This window comes from Emys orbicularis, chromosome 9 (assembly GCF_028017835.1).
Source record: "Emys orbicularis isolate rEmyOrb1 chromosome 9, rEmyOrb1.hap1, whole genome shotgun sequence".
Lineage (NCBI taxonomy): Eukaryota > Metazoa > Chordata > Testudines > Emydidae > Emys > Emys orbicularis.
In genome coordinates, this window is record NC_088691.1 from 100320692 (window position 1) to 100328213 (window position 7522).

A 7522-nucleotide genomic window follows, 5' to 3' on the forward strand; every position below is an offset into this window, starting at 1 on the left:
GGCCCCCCGTCCCAGGGGCTTCGCTGGGCAGCGAGAGCGCGGCCCGGCCTCGCCCCGCTCCCCCCTTCCCGGGCGGCCGGCGGCTTCCCCTCAGCAACGTACAGGGGGCTGCGCACAGAGCCCCCCCCCCGCTTCCCCACAACCCCCCGCTCCCCCACAGCCCCCCCGAGCGCCCAGAGCCCCCCCGCTCCCCCACAACCCCCCGAGCGCCCAGAGCCCCCCCGCTTCCCCACAACCCCCCGCTCCCCCAATCGCACAGAGCTCCCCCACTTCCCCACAGCCCCCCGAGCGCCCCCACTTCCCCACAGCCCCCCGAGCGCCCAGAGCCCCCCCGCTTCCCCACAGCCCCCCGAGCGCCCAGAGCCCCCCCGCTCCCCCACAACCCCCCGAGCGCACAGAGCCCCCCCGCTCCCCCACAACCCCCCGAGCGCCCAGAGCCCCCCCCCGCTTCCCTACAACCCCCCGAGCGCCCAGAGCCCCCCCGCTTCCCCACAACCCCCCGCTCCCCCAATCGCCCAGAGCTCCCCCACTTCCCCACAGCCCCCCGAGCGCCCAGAGCCCCCCCGCTTCCCCACAGCCCCCCGAGCGCCCAGAGCCCCCCCGCTCCCCCACAACCCCCCGAGCGCACAGAGCCCCCCCGCTCCCCCACAGCTCCCCCGAGCGCCCAGAGCCCCCCCCGCTTCCCTACAACCCCCCGAGCGCACAGAGCCCCCCCGCTCCCCCACAACCCCCCGAGCGCCCAGAGCCACCCCGCTCTCCCACAACCCCCCGAGCGCCCAGAGCCCCCCCGCTTCCCCACAACCCCCCGCTCCCCCAATCGCACAGAGCCCCCCCGCTTCCCCACAGCCCCCCCGCTTCCCCACAGCCCCCCGAGCGCCCAGAGCCCCCCCGCTTCCCCACAGCCCCCCGAGCGCCCAGAGCCCCCCCGCTCCCCCACAACCCCCCATCACACAGAGCCCTCCCGCTCCCCCACAGCTCCCCCGAGCGCCCAGAGCCCCCCCCGCTTCCCTACAACCCCCTGAGCGCCCAGAGCCCCCCCACTTCCCCACAGCCCCCCATCACACAGAGCCCCCCGCTCCCCCACAACCCCCATTACACAGAGCCCCCCCGCTCCCCCACAGCTCCCCCGAGCGCCCAGAGCCCCCCCGCTTCCCCACAGCCCCCCATCACACAGAGCCCCCCGCTCCCCCACAACCCCCATTACACAGAGCCCCCCCGCTCCCCCACAGCCCCCCGAGTGCCCAGAGCCCCCCCCGCTCCCCCACAACCCCCCGAGCGCCCAGAGCCCCCCCGTTTCACTACAGCCCCCCGAGCGCACAGAGCCCCCCCTGCTTCCCTACAACCCCCCGAGCGCACAGAGCCCCCCCTGCTTCCCTACAACCCCCCGAGCACCCAGAGCCCCCCTGCTTCCCCACAACCCCATCACACAGAGCCCCCCCCGCTCCCCCACAGCCCCCCGAGCGCCCAGAGCCCCCCGCTCCCCCAAACCCCCCCGAGCGCACAGAGCCCCCCTGCTTCCCTACAACCCCCCGAGTGCACAGAGCCCCCCCGCTTCCCCACAGCCCCCATCACACAGAGCCCCCCCGCTTCCCTACAGCCCCCCATTACACAGAGCCCCCCGCTCCCCCACAACCCCCATCACACAGAGCCCCCCCGCTCCCCCACAGCCCCCCGAGTGCCCAGAGACCCCCCGCTCCCCCACAACCCCCCGAGCGCCCAGAGCCCCCCCGTTTCACTACAGCCCCCCGAGCGCACAGAGCCTCCCCGCTCCCCCACAACCCCCCATCACACAGAGCCCCCCCGCTTCCCCACAACCCCCGAGCGCACAGAGCCCCCCCGCTTCCCCACAACCCCCATCACACAGAGCCCCCCCGCTCCCCCACAACCCCCCGAGTGCACAGAGCCCCCCCCCCCGCTTCCCCACAACCCCCCATCACACAGAACCCCCCCGGTTCCCCACAACCCCCCGAGCGCACAGAGCCCCCCCGCTTCCCCACAGCCCCCCATCACACAGAGCCCCCCGCTCCCCCAAACCCCCCCGAGCGCACAGAGCCCCCCCGCTTCACTACAGACCCCCTGAGCACACAGAGCCCCCCCGCTTCCCCACAGTCCCCCGAACACACACAGCCCTCCCGAGCGCACAGAGCCCCCCTGCTTCCCCACAGAGCCCCCCGTTTCACTACAGCCCCCTGAGCACACAGAGCCCTCCCGCTTCACTACAGCCCCCCGAGCACACAGAGCCCCCCTGCTTCCCCACAGCCCGCCACTTCACTACAGCCCCCCGCTTCCCCACAGCTCCCCGAGCACACAGCCCCCCCGCTTCCCCACAGCCCCCCGAGCACACAGCCCCCCCCGCTTCCACACAACCCCCCCGAGCGCACACAGCTCCCCGCTTCCCCACAGCCCCCCGAGCACACCAAGCCCCCCGCTTCCCCACAGCCCCCCGAGCACACAGCCCCCCCGCTTCCCCAGAGCCCCCCCGCTTCCCCACAGCCCCCCCGCTTCCCCACAGCCCCCCCGCTTCCCCACAGCCCCCAATACAGAGCCCCCTGCTTCCCTAAAGCCCCCCAATATACAGAGGTCCCCCGGCCAATTTCCCTACAGTCCCCCAACACACAGCCCCCAGCCCCACTTCCCTACAGCCCTCCCTGAGCACCGAGTCCCCCTGGCTGCTTCCCTACAGCCCCCTGAGCACACAGAGGCACCCCCCCCTCCACCTCCCAGCTTCCACAGCAGGGAGAGCCACCTCCCCGTCCTGGCTTCCCTGGAGCCCTGCAGCATGCAGAGCTCCCAGATTCCCTACTGCCCCCCAGAACAGAGCCCCCCCAGCTTCCTTGCAGTCCCCCAGCACTCAGAGTCCCCTACGTCCCTACAGTCCCCTGACACACAGAGCTTGAACATACAGTCCCAACTTCCCTACAGACCACCCTACACCCACCAGTCCCCCCCCCTCCCCAGGGGTCCAGCACAGTCCCTACCCCTGAATACACACAGCTTCCCCCCAGCCCTGGCTTCCCTACAGCATCCTCCTACACCCACCAGCTCCTCTGTAATGCTGGCAGACCAGGTGCCAACTCCTGCTAAAGCCCCTGGGCCCCACTGAACATTGACAAATGCATAGCTGGATACCAGTCTGGCTCGTCTGTGCGTTACCATTGTTAAAAGAGATATAAGAATGTGTTTAATGTTCAGACTTTATTAAATGCTTGTAGGCTGCTTACTTAATCTTACTAGTAACATCTTCACCCCGTTATAAGGTAATATTTAAGTATTTGCTAAAACTGTCAAACCCCCAGTCAGGGGAGAAGCATTAAGTGTTAAATACTATTTACCTTACCTCCTCCTCCCCAATAAAAGAAGGCCTATAGATGCCAGACAAACCATTGTGGAACATCAGTGGACAAAAGACTTTGTTGTTTGCTTCCTTCACACCCATGAAGAGGGTATGGTGCCCAAGCCCTCATCCTTTCACAGCTTGAACGCTGGGGGAAGGGAATAAAAATCCCTGTTAAAGAGAAATTATCATCCCTATGCTGCTTGGCATTCACAAAGGGTAATATTTCTAAGTATAAGCAAGGGATCCCCAAGCTGTTTAGTTTGGGTTAGCCCTAAAGAACATAGAGAGCTTGCATATATAGCAGTTACTATCACCTTTTGGAACCTAAGACTAACTGTGTGTTACATTCACCTGCTTTAATCTTGTAAATAACTCATTTCTTTTCTTAATTGAACTAAAGATTTATTAACTATTACAGGATTGATTACCAGTGTTGTCTTTGGTGAGAGATCTGGGGTGCAATTGATTTAGGGTAAGTGACTGATCCTTTGGGATTGGGAGTAACCTGAATATTACTGTGAGTTTTGGTAAAAGGGACCATCTATCACAGAGGCGGCCTTGTCTGGGTGGCAAGAGTAGACCAGAGTGCCTGCCCAAGGGGACTGTGTGTGACTCCATGGGAAGTTGGTTCTAGTGCTTGCAGAGTTCATACTTGTTACTTGGTGGGTGAAATCTAATTATAGAGCACACAACCAATTTGGGGTTTGTGTCCTGCTTCTTGACAGTCTGCCTTGAGGTTGGCACCCATTTTTTAGAGCTTCTCCAGACATCTTGATCCCCCCCCCGGGACTCTGGGACAGCCCCGACTCCTGAATACACACAGCTCCCCCAGCCCAGTCTTCCCAGCAGCCCCCTACTACATCCACCAGCTCCCTGCACCCCCAAATACACATAGAGCTCCATCCAGCTCCCCTACAGCCCCCTTCGATAACCCCCAGGACAGCCTTCCCCCAAGACACACATCCTCAGCCCTGGCTTCCATACAACCCCCTCCCTTACACCCAGCTGCCCCCCAGAGGGCTCCAGGACAGCCCCCACTCCTGAACACACATACTTCCCTCCAGTCCCGGCTTCCTGACACCCACCAGCTGCCCCCACTCCCAACAGGGCTCCAGGACAGCCTGAACACACACATACAGTTCATCTAACCTGCTCTCAGGGCTCCCCTGTAGGCCCCAACCCCTCTCTCCACACAGGGACTCCCTCCCCCACCCCAGCTTCCCTCCAACCCCAGCCCCTGCCAAGGGTCACCTAACTGCGACTCCAGGCTCTCCTATAAATAAAGCCCCACATGCGTGCATGGACCCTGGGCTCTCCCAACCCTCCCTTTGACCCCTATCCCCTTTCTCACCCATCCACCCCAGCCTTTTACAATCTCAATCCCTCACAATCATGTGCCCCCTAGTTCTAACACTCCCCACTCAGACTCCCTCCGCCTCTCTAACACCTCCACTCCCTTATTTGCTTCCCCACACTCCTTGTGATCTTGGATTTCTTGCTCCTCTTTTCCCCATTAGTGCCCCTGAGAGCTGCAGGGAAAACTGTCCCAGCAGTAGATTCCTCATCAAACATGTGCAAGTTGATGGCTGGTTAGGAAAGCTTCTTCCTACCTGAGAACTCCTTTTATCTATATGACTAATGTAATCCCTTTGAGAAATGGTCTCATGATTGAAGAGCCAAGTTGTATGGGAGCTGCTGGGAGATTTAGCCAGTTCTACTGGATAGGGATTCTGTTACACTGTCTAGCACCTGCACATGTGGGTGCTGTAGGCAGAACAGTAAAGCCATGAGAAACCATCCTACTGCCAAGGGCTCAGCACAGACTAGACTCTGAAAAATCGCCCACTATCAGGGCCAGAATCCCGTGTCAGGAGGATAAGCTGTTCCCCTTGGAACAGATTCCTTGGGTTCACAGACAGCCAGGGTGGAATCCCCACTTTATCATTTCCAGGCAATGCTGACATGTCTTGTGGCTGTTGCCGATGGCCTGGGTCGCTCAGGCAGTGCTGCTGGCAGGGAGCTGCACTCACTTGGCTGGGAATCTATTAGCCTGAAATTCAGTTTAACCCCCTCACCCCCGCCAAAAACAACCAAACAAAAAGCCTTAAAGAATAGACACTGAGGGGTACTACACCTATAGCAGAATAGCTATGGAAGTGCACCTGTGCCACTGGAGTATAGATGTCTCCTATGTTGATGGAAGAGGGTTTTCGGTCCATCCACCTCTCTGAGGGCCAGTAGCTAGGCTGATGAAAGAATTCTTCCGTTGACCTAGCTACGTCTACAATGGGGGCTAGGGGGTTAACTACATTGCACAGGACATGACATTTTTCACAACCCGGAGTGATGTAGATCAATCTAATCTTTAGCTGGAGACCTAAGCACAGAGCAGGAAAAGTTGGCAAATAAGCAGCAGCTATAGGAGGCATGAAGAGGGGAATGAGTGGTTTTCACTTCAACCTTGGGTCTGGAGTTCTTTCTGTAGACACAATGGCCCTTCATGCAGAACAGTGACTGGCAGAGGAATGGTCGGACTCCACAGGGATCTTGCCCACAGTCCAGCTGCGCAATGGACTAGGTTAATGTGCCCCTTCTCATCTGAGAGTGCCATCTCATCTGAGGGATCCACTGTACCTGTCCTCCTAATGCAGTGTTAATGCCTCAAAGATATTCAAGGATGTAGCATAACTACCTCTCCTGATGGTGTAACGCTCTTGGACATGTGTAGGTCTGCTATAACAATGTGTTAGTATCCCCCTATGGTGCAACTTCAGCTCCTGCCGGTCCAGCAGGTGATGCCCTGGGACCATACAGGGAGCTAATGTTAAAGATTTTCCTGGGTGCCCTCAGGTGGGTGGGGGTGGCTGGCACTCTTTTCTGCTAGTAAGGCTGCAGCACAACCCAATGGAGCTTCCACTGCATTAGTGGGGGGCTTCTGTTGCTGAAAGAGCAGCTTTTCACAGTATTCCCTAGTGGTAGGCTCCTCAGGGATAAGGTAGGTGCTGACAGGCCATGTAAGGTTGAATGGAGACATTAGGCTGTATGCACTCTGTAGTTGTAATGCTGTTCCAGCTCCATTGCTCAAATCCTACAACTCATATCACTAACCAACTCATTACTGCAGCTGCTTTTTAAAAATGGGATAAGTGATTAAATGCTCCCAGTTGACAAACACCAACTTAATTGCTTGCAAGTCTTGTTAAGCATGATTCACTCAATGCATGGGAGTAAAGACCACAGAGCCAAGGAAATGAGGAGTAAGGGACTAGGCTAAGGCTAGGTCTACACTACGGGGGGCGGGTCGACCTAAGATACACAACTTCAGCTACGTGAATAGCGTAGCTGAAGTGGCGTATTTTAGGTCGACTTACCTGGCTGTGAGGACGGCGGCGAGTCAACCGCTGCCGCGCCGCCGTCGACTCCACTTCCGCCTCTTGCCGCGGTGGATTTCCGGAGTCGACGGAAGAGCCATCGGGGATCGATTTTATCGCGTCTTCACTAGACGTGATAAGTCGATCCCCAATAGATCGATTGCTACCTGCCGATTCGGCAGGTAGTGAAGACGTGCCCATAGCAAGCCAGTTCCAAAAGGAATCATTGCTGAAGACTGTAGGCTTAAATCTACATGAACCATGGGTCCAGGAGTGCGAGAACAATTTTTATAGAAGGGATGCTGAGAGGCATTGAACCAAACAGTAAACCCTGCATATGATGGCAACCCCTTCAAGCCAGCTGTGGCAGCACCTCTTGTTCCAGCATCTATGCACAGGTGTACACTGAAAATGCTCAACTGGTACAGCTACAGCTGCGCCACTGTAGTGCATCATAAGAACGGCCAAACTGGGTCAGACCAAAGGTCCATCTAGCCCAGTATCCTGTATTCCGACAGCGGCCAATGCCAGGTGATAGTAGGCCAGAGAAAGCATTAAGCCTGGTTTGCTCTTCAGCATTGTAATTAACTCTCTTTCATAAAATATATAATGATTTGCCCTTTAGAAGTAAGTGTGTCTGTATTGCACTATGGCTGTTCCTTGGAGGAGGAGATCAAGTATGTTATTTTGAGAAGCCTCCTTTTTGTAAAGCACAGACCTGGAAACAAGAGTACCAAAAAAATCCACTCAGAAGAGCCCTGAAGGATTAGGACAAAGTCTGGCAACATAGGAACATTCTACCTAAATCTCTATT